This window comes from Macrobrachium rosenbergii, chromosome 39 (assembly GCF_040412425.1).
Source record: "Macrobrachium rosenbergii isolate ZJJX-2024 chromosome 39, ASM4041242v1, whole genome shotgun sequence".
NCBI classification, from domain to species: Eukaryota; Metazoa; Arthropoda; class Malacostraca; order Decapoda; family Palaemonidae; genus Macrobrachium; species Macrobrachium rosenbergii.
The window spans coordinates 9,269,181-9,285,514 of NC_089779.1; the positions used below are offsets into that span (position 1 = coordinate 9,269,181).

The window sequence follows — 16,334 nt, forward strand, 5'->3', positions numbered from 1 at the left end:
AAATCTTATGAAGGAAACTTTACAACTTCACTTTATTTATCAAGGAAGGTGCATGGTAGGATTTTGATAAATCAAGACAGTGCAGAAGATTAACATTTACTATTTGTTAATAAGCTGTTTGGCGGGAAGAGTCATAGTAGGTGGAAAACATGTTTTGATGAACCTAGAATAAGCTCGTGATACATTGATTGAGAAGCTGTGGAGGATTTGATGATATTTGTTAAAAACGATTAAAAGTCCTACATGGAAGAGAAGCATGTTTATGGGTATGCAGATGGGAGAGTCCCTGGATTAGGGTAACAAGTGCGTCGGAAATAAGGATGATTGACGTCTATAAGACTTTTTTGTTTTTATTGATGATGTAAAAAGTAAAAAATAAGTAAATTATACGGTCATGTAAAGTTGAGCTGTAAGGAAAGTTGTAAATGGGTTGTGGATTCCTTGTACTGATTGGTGGTAAAGAAAAATTGCATAAACCGGGGAAGGAATTTTAAAATGTTTGCAAGAAGAGAAAGGGTAGGAGGGTTTGCCTTCTGCTGATGAACCCTCTTTGTTGTTATAATGAGCTGCTAATTCTGTGGAATCTTTCTGTGAGGCTTTCGTGTTGTTTTTTCTCTAGAACCATTCTCTGTTAAGGGAAACAACTCTCTCTCTCTCTCTCTCTCTCTTATATATACAGTATGTATATATATATATATATATATATATATATATATATATATATATATATATGTGTGTGTGTGTGTGTGTATACTATATTATGTATTATTTATATATGTATATATATTATATATATATGTGTGTGTGTATATATATATATATATATATATATATATATATATATATATATATATATATATATATATATATATATATATATATATATATTGTATTATCAGATTTGTTTATGTGTTTTTCATGGTTTCGAAAGTGTCATAACAATTTTTGTTAGCATTTTATAAGAGTAAAATTGATGTTTAAACACACAATACCGTATTCTTTCGATATTAAGCAATTAAAAGTTTAGCTTTAGATTCTCTGATGATAAAAAATGTAGACATAAATTCAGCAATTTGATGATCAAATAACTTGGAACCGTGTATTGTCAATTATGTAACAACTGAAGCTGTTAATTGACAGCACAATGATATAGATTTTATGAATATATATAAAAAAACATTTGATTGGGTAAATGGAAATTACGGAATACTCGATGAAAATACAATTGCAGATGTATGTACGTCATTCAGTCAATCACTGATTATATTGAATTGTTGGGGCGTAAAAGACGAATATTATTCCCATTATTGATGACTGATTGCTATTTGTTGCACGAAGATCTCTACCTTACAGGTCAAAGGTTATGTTAACTTCATGGCCATTGTTCACAGATCCCCATGATATTTCACCCTGGGGAAAAGTGTATAAACAGTCCACCGTTGTCCCTGTTAGCTGTAATTCTCCTGGGGCTGGAGAAGGGGCGTAGCCCCCCCTCGTCGCTTGAAGTCTTCGGGAGAGTCGACGTTCGTCACTTGAACTTTACCCCTGGGGAGGGGATATACATCCTTCAATTCCCTAGATTGTTTTTCGTCTGTATTTGACAACCATCCCCCAGGGTTGGGGAATGGGGTGCAGATTCCCCCGCTCCCCTGGGATTTTTGTTTACACCTTCCATATAAAGTTCCCCCGGGGTCGAGCGAGAACACAGCTCCCAGCTCCCAAGTGTTCACCCACTTATTGGAGGTTGCCTAGGGTGGGATGAGATGGACAAGGAACCCGAGGTCCCCCAGGGGGAGGGGTGATATAGATACCCCAGGTATCGATTCCAATTAAGCTGGTAACGTCACGGCACAACTTCGGTGACTGGCCCCCCTAAGAGATATTACCTGACTTTGGGCGTTTTAGTCCCTGTAATGGGCGTCATTCGGCACTGCACCCATCAAAGTGATGTCCATTTTCATTTAGCCTAGGAGTCCTCAGAGCCAAATTGTTTCCTCTCTTTTTTTCATTTGCTCTCATTGATTGATCGGTTGGTTCATTAAGGTTATTGATTGCCGGATCAGGAGCAATTTGTCGTTGGAGTATCAGCAGTTTAATTGGGCATTTGGCCTGCATTAGGAAATGGCAAAATTAATGATTTTTTTTTATTTGGAAAACAACTCTTGAAATAATGATGATCGTGCATTTTTACATTTTTTGAGGGTACTTCATGTTTAAATTATGTTGATTGTACATTTTTACACTTTTTGAAGGTACATTATGTTTAAATAATGTTGATTGTACATTTTTACATTTTTTGAAAGTATTTCATGTTCAGTCGTTCAATTATTCCATTCAAAGTTCAACGACAACAACGAAAAATCATTTATTTCCAGTTCATTCTGCTGTACATTATTAATTACAATTTTTTTTTTTCAGGTATGAGACACCAGTTTCTGGGGATGCGTATGTTAAGTGAAAATTTTAGTTTGATTCGCTTAGCTATAATTTTTAATTTGGCCAGTTTTCATGCATGAAAATATCATCATATAGAAATGTGCATGTTGACGTTAAAATTGCAGGTATGCATTTATTTATTTATTAATTTTTTTTATTTACATATATATTTATATGTTTATTTATTACTTATGAAACCCATTGCAACCAGTTGACCAAAACTAGATATTATGAGGGATTCTCATTCCCTTTCGAAGTGATGTTTTCAATCTCCGTCATATAAATGCTGCCTTGGCATATTCATAGCTTGTTGCTTCCTAGCTCTGGGCGATTTTTTTTTCCTCTCGATTTCCGCTTTATTGTCAAGCTGTTTATGGTATTTGTAAGTATCTCCTCTCTCTCTCTCTCTCTCTCTCTCTCTCTCTCTCTCTCTCTCTCTCTCTCACATGATCCGTAGATATTCTATAGCTCGCTTTTCCTCATTGTTTTCCTTCTTGTATTTCTATAATTAATATATTTCTCTCTCTCTCTCTCTCTCTCTCTCTCTCTCTCTCTCTCTCTCTCTCTCTCTCTCTCTCTCTGTGTGACACCTAAAGCCATAGTTAGTTTTATTACGTAATATCTTTTCAGAAACCAAGATCGCCCTGCCCACCCTCCCAAAAAGTCGTAATTAACGAAGCAACATTTATAAAAAAAAAAAAAGGCTTCAGTCATTAACATAATATGTCTCTCTCCCAAAACTTGGGATGTTATTCACAACCAATTAATAACTCTCTCTCTCTCTCTCTCTCTCTCTCTCTCTCTCTCTCTCTCTCTCTCTCTCTCTCTCTCTCTCTCTCTCTCTCATGCCAGAAATGCTAAGTGATCAGCAGTTTTCAAAAATAATTGCCCAGTTTTGACTCCCAATTGTATACAGTCCACATTTATTCAGAAGGTAGTACACTGAACCAGATATTTAAGCAGCGAATGAAAAGGTTTGATGAATAGACATTACCCAAATGTTTCAATTTTCCCCATTTGTGACGCAAAAAAAAAAAGCTTCAGTTAATCAGTCAGTTTTGCCTGGAAGAAGTATAATACCAAAGGATTATTAATGATAAAAACTTGGAAAAATCTTCTTTTAGCCTTTTCGAACGATGTTACCAGATTTTGCTTTTATGAAAGGTGTTTAGCAACTTTACCTGGTTCGTACAAATGAATTTTTCACTGTTAGAGGTATGAGGTTTTTTTTTTTTCACCCGTTTGCATTTTAGATAATTTACTCCAGTTTCAGAAATATCATTATCGTTCATATGGGTATTCCTGATTGCTGACGTCAAGGTTCGGATTGTTTAAGGAATTTTGGTTTGCCTAAGCTAGGTAATTGACATGGCGTACACCAGGGGCCATATTGACCCTTGGGTTATTAATCTGTTTAAACTGGTATCTTAAATTGCTTACATTAGGGTCTACATATCCCTTAGAAATCCTAATTTGTTGACAGTAAAGGAGGGTTGACGTAAGTTCGGAGACATTTATTTACTTAGGCTCTATTAGAATTTATATTGGACTGAGGCCGTTTGTAACATCAGGGTTGACTAATATGAAGCTGATGGAAATTGTAGTATCAAAATTGAATGATGGATTTCGAAGAGTTGCGGAAATTCATAGTATTCGTGTTGGGTACCGGGAACTATATTAGCAAGGTTGATTAAAGGATATTGTGGTACTAAGGGTGAATGTTTGATTTTGTTTAGTGCTCTCTCTCTCTCTCTCTCTCTCTCTCTCTCTCTCTCTCTCTCTCTCTCTCTCTCTCTCTCTCTCTCTCTCAAGTAAAGTCTTATCTGTTGAAACCATCAACAGTATTTCATTCCCTCTTTTATTCTCAACTTTCTTTGTCTTCCCCTTTCGTCAAGTCCCTTGATGAGGGCTTGAGCATTAGCCGTTCTCTTATTACCACTGTAGAAGCAGTGAAATGATATATATAATGGTACCTCCTGAAATGTAGTTCTTGGATCCTCATTAGTACCCTCGAGACTCTCTCTCTCTCTCTCTCTCTCTCTCTCTCTCTCTCTCTCTCTCTCTCTCTCTCTCTCTCTCTCTCTCTCATAACGATCTGTGCATACTCTGCACTTCTGTTTTCCATATATTCCTTTCTTTATTTTAAATGTATATATATTCTCTCTCTCTCTCTCTCTCTCTCTCTCTCTCTCTCTCTCTCTCTCTCTCTCTCTCTCTCTCTCATAACGATCTATGCATATTCTGCACTTCTGTTTTCCATATTATATTCCTTTCTTTATTTTAAATGTATATATATATTCTCTCTCTCTCTCTCTCTCTCTCTCTCTCTCTCTCTCTCTCTCTCTCTCTCTCTCTCTCTCTCTCTCTGAAGATCAGGTTACTATTTTTTGTAATGGACATAAGAAAGAGGGATGGGGAAGTCGATTTCAGAAGGTCTCATTCTTTCACAGTAAGAAGTTTAAGCCTCAAGTAAATCCTATCAATATCTTCCTGTGAAATTGAATTTTGAAAACTGAAAAATTCTGCTCCTGTCACAAACAGTGTAACGATTGTTAGTAGTGATTCTCATGTGTAGCTCTGGCAACAATTTCTCGCTGCCATAGTTTTATACGAGAATATATAGGTCAATTATATTTTACATGTAAATGCTTTCACACTTTTTCACGCTTTCATCGTGTATTGGCTGAATAAATAAACCTTGCGTTTTTAGTACTTGTCTTGCTTAATTTTCATGGCGATGGGTTTAAAATGTTTGAGTTAATTTAATTTTTGCATTTAAAATTGTTCAGGTTTCAGGTTTTTAACGTGTTCTACTTAATTATGTAAAGGCTGCACTTTTATTTATTTCTGTTCTGTTTGCTTTGCAGAGCAATGAAAAATGTTCCATTCGTTTAATGCATTCCTAGAAGATCGTATGTAATTCTTTTGTGTCTGATTTAATGTAATTCATTATATATATATATATATATATATATATATATATATATATATATTTTTTTTTTTTTTTATATCGAAGGCCAATGGGACGGGCAACCCGTGTCCTAATTTCTTTTAGTGAAGGCCTGAGGAAAATTACAAAATGTTGGGAAAAATATGTTCCTTTATGAATTAAGTCCACCAGGGAATGTAACACACAACATTATAGAAATGATTTTTAGACGGATTTACAAGATCACACTCCTTTTGGAAAATTGTAGTTTAACCTAATTTTGAGTCCCCATATGCGAGTAGTGCTCTCCGTACGCCTTACATGGTGCACTGTAGGCATTGCTGGAGGTACTTCGCAGCTTTCAACCCTCTCCAAACAATTGTTTCGTAGTGCAATTGCGAGTTCATCCTCCTGTTACATCTATAAAACCTTCTTTACTTTTAAATTTTCCTTTCAGTGGTGAACGACCTCATAGATCCCAGCACTTGGTGTTTGGCTTAACTTTTATATTCCAACCTATTTTGGGGTAGTTTTTATTTTTGTAATTTGCTCCTTTGTCATTTTGTGGTAAGAGGATGTTTCGTTCGACGGAAAGCTGTCTTGAGGCTTTTTAAGCTTTCAGCCAAGAAGAGAAATTCAGCTTAGAAAATGTTGTGCAAAGCGGTTGCTTCTCCCCTTCTGCGATCTTTTGTCGGGAGCCGGGTCGAGAATTTTCAGAATATTTCTGATGCAATTTTCCATGTGAATTCTTGAGCTCTCTCTCTCTCTCTCTCTCTCTCTCTCTCTCTCTCTCTCTCTCTCTCTCTCTCTCTCTCTCTCTCTCTGTCTCTGTGCGTATGCTTGATGAAGATGCAAGGACACACGAGACAACAGTTATTGATAGAAGTATCGGATATACGTACAGGGAAAAGAAATAGCGACGCGCTCTCTCTCTCTCTCTCTCTCTCTCTCTCTCTCTCTCTCTCTCTCTCTCTCTCTCTCTCTCTCTCTCTCTCTCTCTTGCTGCTAACAGATGCCTGAGGGAGATGCAAGGGACACACTGGACAGCAGTTATTGAAAGGTATCGGCTGTACATAATCTCTCTCTCTCTCTCTCTCTCTCTCTCTCTCTCTGAAGATCAGGTTATTATTTTTTGTAATGGACATAAGAAAGAGGGATGGGGAAGTCGATTTCAGAAGGTCTCATTCTTTCACAGTAAGAAGTTTAAGCCTCAAGTAAATCCTATCAATATCTTCCTGTGAAATTGAATTTTGAAAACAGAAAAATTCTGCTCCTGTCACAAACAGTGTAACGATTATTAGTAGTGATTCTCATGTGTAGCTTTGGCAACAATTTCTCGCTGCCTTAGTTTTATACGAGAATATATAGGTCAATTATATTTTTACATGTAAATGCTTTCACACTTTTCACGCTTTCATCGTGTATTGGCTGAATAAATAAACCTTGCGTTTTTAGTACTTGTCTTGCTTAATTTTCATGGCGATGGGTTTAAAATGTTTGAGTTAATTTAATTTTTGCATTTAAAATTGTTCACAGGTTTCAGGTTTTTAACGTGCTGTACTTAATTATGTAAAGGCTGCACTTTTATTTATTTCTGTTCTGTTTGCTTTGCAGAGCAATGAAAAATGTTCCATTCGTTTAATGCATTCCTAGAAGATCGTATGTAATTCTTTTGTGTCTGATTTAATGTAATTCATTATATATATATATATATATATATATATATATATATATATATATATATATATATATATAATAATATATATATATATATATATATATATATATATATATATATATATATATATTTTTTTTTATATATCGAAGGCCAATGGGACGGGCAACCCGTGTCCTAATTTCTTTTAGTGAAGGCCTGAGGAAAATTACAAAATGTTGGGAAAAATATGTTCCTTTATGAATTAAGTCCACCAGGGAATGTAACACACAACATTATAGAAATGATTTTTAGACGGATTTACAAGATCACACTCCTTTTGGAAAATTGTAGTTTAACCTATTTTGAGGCCCCATATGCGAGTAGTGCTCTCCGTTCGCCTTACATGGTGCACTGTAGGCATTGCTGGAGGTACTTCGCAGCTTTCAACCCTCTCCTAACAATTGTTTCATAGTGCAATTGCGAGTTCATCCTCCTGTTACATCTATAAAACCTTCTTTACTTTTAAATTTTCCTTTCAGTGGTGAACGACCTCATAGATCCCAGCACTTGGTCTTTGGCTTAACTTTTATATTCCAACCTATTTTGGGGTAGTTTTTATTTTTGTAATTTGCTCCTTTGTCATTTTGTGGTAAGAGGATGTTTCGTTCGACGGAAAGCTGTCTTGAGGCTTTTTAAGCTTTCAGCCAAGAAGAGAAATTCAGCTTAGAAAATGTTGTGCAAAGCGGTTGCTTCTCCCCTTCTGCGATCTTTTGTGGGGAGCCGGGTCGAGAATTTTCAGAATATTTCTGATGCAATTTTCCATGTGAATTCTTGAGCTCTCTCTCTCTCTCTCTCTCTCTCTCTCTCTCTCTCTCTCTCTCTCTCTCTCTCTCTCTCTCTCTCTGTGCGTGCCGTATGCTTGATGAAGATGCAAGGACACACGAGCAACAGTTATTGATAGAAGTATCGGATATACGTACAGGGAAAAAGAGATAGCGATGCTCTCTCTCTCTCTCTCTCTCTCTCTCTCTCTCTCTCTCTCTCTCTCTCTCTCTCTCTCTGCTGCTAACAGATGCCTGAGGAGATGCAAGGGGACACACGGGACAGCAGTTATTGAAAGGTATCGGCTGTACATAATCTCTCTCTCTCTCTCTCTCTCTCTCTCTCTCTCTCTCTCTCTCTCTCTCTCTCTCTCTCTCTCTCGCTCCAGTTATGTTTCAGCTCACATTTCGTTAGTCAGAAGTTGAACAGGAATTGCGCTGTTAAGGGAATGCAGTCTGTAGATTTTTTAAACTGGCATGAAACGAGGAAAAGGTCAGATCTGATGTTCGAGACTAGATACGAAGCAGCTTTGACGTCTTTCTGTGTAGGAGGTTTGCAGACGCGGTGCTTCTTATATGTTGGGTGTGTTTTTGCTTGCTGAATCAGTTTTATTTGTTAATTTTTTTCGCATTTTTTTTAACGCTCTTCCCTCCTCTGTTTACCTTGTCCTTCGACCTACCTTTGGAGGAGGCTGGTTAATCAGAGCCATTAGAATTCAGCTCTACTCTTTTCCCTCTTGTATTTTTTTGGGATGGGGTTGGGGGCCGGCGTGGTTAAGTTATGTAGAGCAAAAAGATGCCTGTTCAATATGGGAGGTATAGGGAATACTTTAAACTTTGCTCATCAAGCCCGCGGATTTTTGGAAGCAAGTTTCGTTCCTGATATGATGGCAGAATTCTATCTAATTAATGATCGTGTAAAAATCTGTGATTATATAATATATACTGTATATATACACACATATACCTATATATATACACACATACACACACACACACACACACACACATATATATATATATATATATATATATATATATATATATATATATATATATATATATATATATATATATATATATATATATATATTATATATATGTGCAGGAACTTATCACATCACCGTGATTTTACATACACAAACCTTAAGCTTTAAATTTCGTTTAATATCCAATTCGCTCTTGGTATTATTTCCGAGGTAGAGCAAATTGGATATTAAAACATTTGTAGCTAATAATGTATATATATAATATATATATATATATATATATATATATATATATATATATATATATATATATATATATACATATATACATATATTTATATAATTATGCATAAATAAAATTATATTATATATAATAATGTATGTGTGTGTGTGCGTGCGCGCTCGTGTTTGTGCGTATGATGTGTGGGTAATTTATTGCGTCTGATTTGAGTTTTGAGTGGAAAATAATGGTTGTGGGGCTTCCCACTTGGTGACTTTCGTGCGCATTTCGAACACGCAAATCGGGGCGTTCGTGTCAGTTTTGCTGTACGCAATATCCTCGCTAGATCTGGAAGTAGTCGCCAGAACTCGCTTTCAGCTCGCCGCCTTTTCCTCGTAATCCTCCTTAATGAGGCCTTTACGCAGTAGCTATTATCTCATTACTTCGAGGACGAGAGAGAGAGAGAGAGTTGGTTCTTATCACTTTAATAAGATTCTTGGATGCCCCCTCAAGATGATCTCCGTTTTCTTTGATGGAGGCTGTATTGTATTTTGGGAGCTTTTGCTTATTTTCAGTTGGACTTTGTTTTTCCTTTGTTTGTGTTTTTTTTCCTGTAACTGGTTTTTTTCAGTCTTTCTTGCTTTGCTTTTCCCATAATTATTAGGTTCTCAGGTTTAAACATAATGCATAATGGCAGGGTTGTTAAATTTCCTATCTTTTGCCTTTTCCCCTCCTAGCTGATGAAATCTGACGGTTTTACTTTCCCTTATTCTCTCTCTCTCTCTCTCTCTCTCTCTCTCTCTCTCTCTCTCTCTCTCTCTCTCTCTCTCTCTCTCTCTCTCTCTCTAAGGACAGGAGACTATTTTTTTTAATGGACATACGAAAGAGGGGTAGGGAAGTCGATTTCAAAAGGTCTCATCCTTTCACTGTAAGAACTTTATGCCTCAAATAGAATATACCATTAATATCTTCCTGTGAAATTAGATTTTGAAGACAGAAAAATTCTGCTCCTGTCACAAACAGTGTAACGATTATTAGCAATTATTCTCATGTGTGGCTCTAGCTACAATTTCTCGCTGCCATAGTTTTATACGAGAATATATAGGTCAGTTATATTTTTACACGTGAATGCTTTCACAATTTTCACGGTCTCATCATCGTGTTTTGGCGGAATAAGTAAACCTTTCGTTTTTATTACTTCTCTTGCTTTCATGCCGATGGGTTTAAATTGTTTCAGTTCATTTAAATATTGTATTTTAGATTGCTTTCGAGGTACCTGTTAGATTGTTTTCGAGGTACCTGTTTTGAACGTGTTGTGCTTAATTATGTAAAGGCTGCATTTTTATTTTTTGCTTTGTTTAATTCATTTCTATAAGGTCGTATGTAATTCGTATGTCCCTAATTTAATTTGTTAAAGCAACACATACGTATCTACTTTTTGACAGCGAAGCCCACTGGGACGGGCATAATGTCGGTTGAAATATGTTCCTCTATGAATTAAGTTCGCCAGGAAATGTAGCACCATTATGGAAATAATTCTCAGACGAACTTGGAAGATCACACTCCTTTTGGAAAAGTGGTATATATAGCAGCTTAATCTATTTTGGGCAGTTTTCATTTTTGTAATTTTCTTTTTGTGTCATTTTATGGTAAGAGGATCTTTTGTTCGACAGAAAGCCGTCTTCAGGCTTTCTAAGCTTACAAGCCAGGGGTAGAAATTCAGTTTTGAAAATGCTTTGCAAAGTTGTTACTTCTCCCCCTTTTGTGGTCTTTTGTCGGGGTAAAAAAATTTCAGAATATTTCTAATGCAATTTTTCATGTGAATTCTTGAGTTTTCCATGCGCTCTCTCTCTCTCTCTCTCTCTCTCTCTCTCTCTCTCTCTCTCTCTCTCTCGTTGGTGCCATATGCCTGATGAAGATGCAAGGACACACGAGACAGCAGTTATTGATAGAAATATCGGATAGACGCACAGGGAAAAGAAAAAGTAATTCTCTCTCTCTCTCTCTCTCTCTCTCTCTCTCTCTCTCTCTCTCTCTCTCTCTCTCTCTCTCTCTCTCTCTCTCCAGGATTTTTTTTAGCTCACATTTCGTTAGTTAGAAGTTGAACAGGAATTGCACTGTTAAGGGAATGCAGTCTGCATATTTTTTTTTTAAACGCGCATAAGACGAGGGAAAAGGTCAGGTCTGATGTTCGAGACTAGAAATGAGGCAACAGTGACGTCTTTCTATGTAGGAGGTTTGCAGACACGGTGCTTCTTTTATGTTGGGTGTGTTTTTCCCAGTTAAATCAGTTTTATTTTTTTTTTTTTTCACAGATTTTTATTGAGCCGTGTTCATACACAAATCTATCTGGTTCTCAGCTGTTTTGCTGACGTTTTTCTCCCTCGAACATTGCCATAAATGCTTGGTTTTGACACTAAGACCCCCCTGGGGTAGTGCCGTCAGTTCACCCCACGTGGTGCACTGTAGGCATTGCTTGAGGTTCTTTGCAGCGTCCCTTCGGTCCCTAGATGCAAGCCCTTGAACATACCTATGGCCAGTTTTAAGGCAAGGTCCCTTGCCGTCTTAAGGCCTGTCCACACTAGCGGGCATGGCCGTCCGGCACTTGCAGCTCTTCATATTTTCTCTCGCTTCTGGAGCAGTGTTACCAGACAATCGCATCGCCCTGGCTCCAGACTCAGCCGGTCAGTATAGTGGAACGGGTTATGGGAACAGTGTTTGCCCGTCGGGCAGTGCCCGCTAGTGTGGAGGGCTTTAAAGATTGCTTAATCCAAACAAACCAAATAACTCGAGACCGTCTTCGAATAGTCTTCCTTCCTCCGTTTACCTTACCCTACTTTTCATTAGTCAGGGAGATCAGATCCGTTAGAATTAAACTCTTCTCTTTTCTCTTAATTATGTTTGCTGGATATGTAAATTAGATAAGAGTATTGTGGTGATAAAAGGCAAACATACTCTGTTGTCAGTCGAACGTACAGGTTTTGGGAAGGATTCTTCGTTCCAGATTTGTTGGTAGGTATATATCTAACTATGGGTACGTAGAGGAATATATATTGTATATTTATATAAAAGTCATACATATGTCTGCACACTTGTATATGTATATATATATATATATATATATATATATATATATATATATATATATATATATATATATATATATATATATATATATGCACATACACATTTTCTGGAGTCTCTCTTCTTGAACAAAATGTGCGGGGTTCGTTTTCTAGCGAATGTTAATACTTTACATACATCCCCTTGTGCCTTCGTGAATTAACGTACATGGTATTTAGTAGACTGCAGTGGATTCCAGCTTGGAAAGAGTATATTGATAACAACCTTATCCCAAAAGCGCAGAAAAGCTAACACCTTCCGGAACTGTTTTTTCATCTTAGTGATAATATATATATATATATATATATATATATATATATATATATATATATATATATATATATATATATATATATCATTATAAGGAAGAGGACACACACACAGATGACCTTTTATTCCAGTGTTTCGTAGTTGTCCATTTAATTACGTCATCAGGGCTGTTAAAATGAAACATAAAATTCCTTGTAAAATTGTAAAAACTAAAATTAAGATTTAAAAGGTGAAAATTATTCTTACCAAATTTAAGAAAAAAAAAAAAAAAAAAAAAAATATATATATATATATATATATATATATATATATATATATATATATATATATATATATATATATATATATATATACAATATTAAAATTAAAGGGAATGAAAAACAATTTAAAAAATCTTTACATTAAAATGAAAGATAACAGAATATACAGTAAACTAAAAATGAAAAGAGAGAGAGAGAGGGAGAGAGAGAGAGTCTGTGTGAGTGCGTGCTCGTGCTTCTGTGTAATGTATCTGTAATTTATTGCATTTCATTTGATATATTAATTAAAAATATTGGATGTGGGGCTTCTCACTTGGCGAATTTCGTAGACACGCAAGTTAGGACGTGCGTGCGTGTGGAATGCCGCCGTGCGCCGCAATATCCTCGCTAGATCTGGGAAGTAGTCGCCTGAACTCGCTTTCAAGTAGCCGTTTCCTCATAATCTTCCTTAATGAGGCCTTTACGCAGTAGCTATTATCTCATTACTCTGAGGACGAGAGAGAGAGAGAGAGAGAGAGAGAGAGAGAGAGAGAGTTGGTTCTTATCACTTTAATAAGATTCTTGGCCTCTTGGATGCCCTCTCAAGATGATCTTCATTTGCTTTGATGGAGGTTGTATTATATTTTGGGAGCTTTTGCTTATTTTCAGTTGGCTTTCTTTTTTTTTCTTGTGTTTTTTGCTTTCAGTGAACTGTTTTTTGTCAGTCTTTCTTGCTTTGATTTTCTCTGAATTGCTTTGTTCGTAGTTTTAACACATAATGGCAAGGTTGTTAAATACCTTATCTCTCGCCTTTTCTTTCTCAGCATAAGAAATCTGACAGTATACTCTTGTTAAATCTCCCTGCGTGTGTGGTTCTCTCTCTCTCTCTCTCTCTCTCTCTCTCTCTCTCTCTCTCTCTCTCTCTCTCTCTCTCTCTCTCTCCATTTTGATGATTTGTTTATTGATCTTTCAGCACTACGTTTGAAAAATTCTATTGTTGTTAGTCTTGTATAAAATGGGTGACGTGACATCTAGAGTTTAAGAGACCGGACAACAACAAAGTCTTCCAACTCCGGATTGGAATAAAGACAGAATGCCGATAAAAGGATTTAAAGTAAGAATGAAAACCTAAAAAGGCTGTATATTCACCTCCTGAAACAATGTAAGTCATATAAAAGAGGGAAAAGCCATTTTAGGAAGTCGGTTCCATTCTCTCTCTCTCTCTCTCTCTCTCTCTCTCTCTCTCTCTCTCTCTCTCTCTCTGCCTTTGGTATCTTCACTTAAAAAAGCAAATGGACACTTGTAGGAAAAAAGAAGAATAATTGTGTCCCTCTTATGATATTTCATGTTAGTAACTTCCCGACAAAAAACTGTATAAGAGCGGCAGCGCTATTGCAGCTTATTCGTAACTGTTTCTCGTAAAGTAGGGAAAGTCTTATTTCAGCCTTTTAAAAATAGTTTTTGCCTCTTAAGCCCGAGTCTTTCGTGGAAGGGGGAAGAGAGAGAGAGATAGAGAGAGAGAGATTTTCTTTACGACAGTGATATTAGAAGCGATTTGTCTTGTTTGTGGCACAACTGATAAATGCGCATTTCATTTTATGGGTCTTTATCTTAGCGTGGCCTCCCTTCCAAGAATGGTTTTGTTTGTCTCTATAATTGACAGATTTCGAGTTCCAGTGAGGATTTGAACACATTGAGATGTGTGCTCATTGATGCGCTCTGAACAAAGAGTTTAAGCTCTCTCTCTCTCTCTCTCTCTCTCTCTCTCTCTCTCTCTCTCTCTCTCTCTCTCTCTCTCGAAATAATTCAAACACCCCAGCGACTCATCCTGGCCAAAAAACAATGTCGTTTTTTAGAATTCCTGCGCCATCCTTCGTCGTCTAGCGGGAACGTCTCCTTTTTATTCCGATTGTCCCATCTCGAAAAGCTTACTAATGAGACCCCTTGGAGATACCATCAAGCTATTGCCTGAATGAAAAGACTAAGGCATGAATGATATGTCGATGGAATGTTGGAAAAAAAAAGGCCGTTTTTATTGCTCTCGTGCTTTCCGTTTCCTCTCCGTTTCTGCAGAGATTCCTGACAAATGAATGGTAACATTGTTATGAACAGAACTTGATGCTGTATCGACACGTTCACGGGTATTGGTTTACGTTCTACTGACGCTTTTACCAGTTATTCACTTTATTTTTCATCATTTATGATCTCCCGTTCAGAGGGAGTGTCCTCAGAGAACGTTAACCAACATTTCAGAGCAGGTTTGCTGAAATGAATGAAAGCACTTGCCTGACGCAGATTGTGTACCGAAGGTGTAAGTGGTGGTTACCCATTCACGAACTGCCCCGTTTCTAGAATTTTTTTCAAAGTTATCTTTCAGTCACAGTAAATACGTATTCAATTGATCTCGAAGATTGTATCAATCATTTGTAATATCAGAGCTTGTGCTGTGAAATAATTATTTTAAATTCAAATTATATTTTTACCGTTTTAGGTAAATATGAATTTATGTTATTTTTCAACACCACTGTTTACATGACCACTTTTTGACATGAGTAAGCTTTCGACATGACCAGATTCTGCCATAATAACCCTTTTACGTCAGCAGCCAAACAGGTCCCGAGGACTTTCCCTGTAGGAAGATGAGAGGATTACTGGGGAGGAAAGACCCCACCCTGTACAACATAGGTGGCTGCCCCATGCCGTGTGGTTTTGCGTCAGGAGTCCAGAAGAAGATCCTTTAGCCTCCCATCCTTTCAAATGATTTCGACTGGAAGCACTTCCCTTGTTATCTCTCTCTCTCTCTCTCTCTCTCTCTCTCTCTCTCTCTCTCTCTCTCTCTCTCTCTCTCTCTCTCTCTCGTGAATCCTTATATATATCTGAAAGATTCCGCCGTTAAGTAAAATTTTTAATCCCATTATATTCCTCTTTGGTTGGAAGGAAATACATTAGATTCCCCCATCTCGTTTCTCAGAACTTTCTGATGAAATCTCTTCTGTCAGTTGCTCCGATGCGTTTATTGAAGGGAAAATAATAAGAGCGATCCTTATTCACCGCAAGTAAGAGGATATAAAGCCAGTTTCATAGACGAAGTACGAGGAGAAGCAGAGAGAAGGACTTCGATGAGAGAGAGAAGGAGGAACAAATAGCAGAGAGAGAGAGAGAAGAGAGAGAGAGAGAGAGAGATTGAAAAGTGTGGATCACAACTGCTTTTAGCTTTTGTGTGATGGCAAAAATTCGTCCCAGCCTTTACGTGTATTCGTCCCTCGAGTCCAAAAAAAAAAAAAAAAAAAAAAAAAAAAAACTTAGCGATCCTGCCCCTGAAAAGAAGTGCTTGGCTTCTCCCTTTTATCAGATTACAGTGTTGTTTTCCTTTGCATCTCTCTCTCTCTCTCTCTCTCTCTCTCTCTCTCTCTCTCTCTCTCTCTCTCTCTCTCTCTCTCGTGTAGGATTGCCCTTAGGTCATGTGTCTATCGTCCGTATGTACTTTTGATGTAATGCAATTGTCTGAAATAAAATTTACAATTTTGTAAATTTTTTTAATAACACAATTGCAGATTTTGTCTCTGTTAAAAATGGAAGTTAGCATAAAGTATTTTTACTTATTTATTTCTTTATTTTAAGTCTTGTTTCTTCATAAGGTTACGTTGTAA

At 36.8% G+C, this 16,334-nt stretch overlaps 1 protein-coding gene across 10 annotated transcripts in view; it reads left to right on the top strand.

Moving 5' to 3' along the window:
* The window catches only part of LOC136825720 (alpha-1,6-mannosyl-glycoprotein 4-beta-N-acetylglucosaminyltransferase-like), a 445,856-nt gene that overhangs the window by 231,343 nt on the left and 198,179 nt on the right, over positions 1-16,334 (top strand). Inside the window, exon 3 of one of the 10 annotated variants that reach the window (XM_067082512.1) lies at positions 2,419-2,445. The exons of 8 other annotated variants lie outside the window; for them this stretch is intronic. The gene's annotated coding sequence lies outside the window, so the exon portion shown is untranslated. Of the gene's footprint in view, positions 1-2,418; positions 2,446-16,334 lie in introns of those variants that run through there. One more of the 10 variants, XM_067082501.1, reaches the window with a different exon arrangement.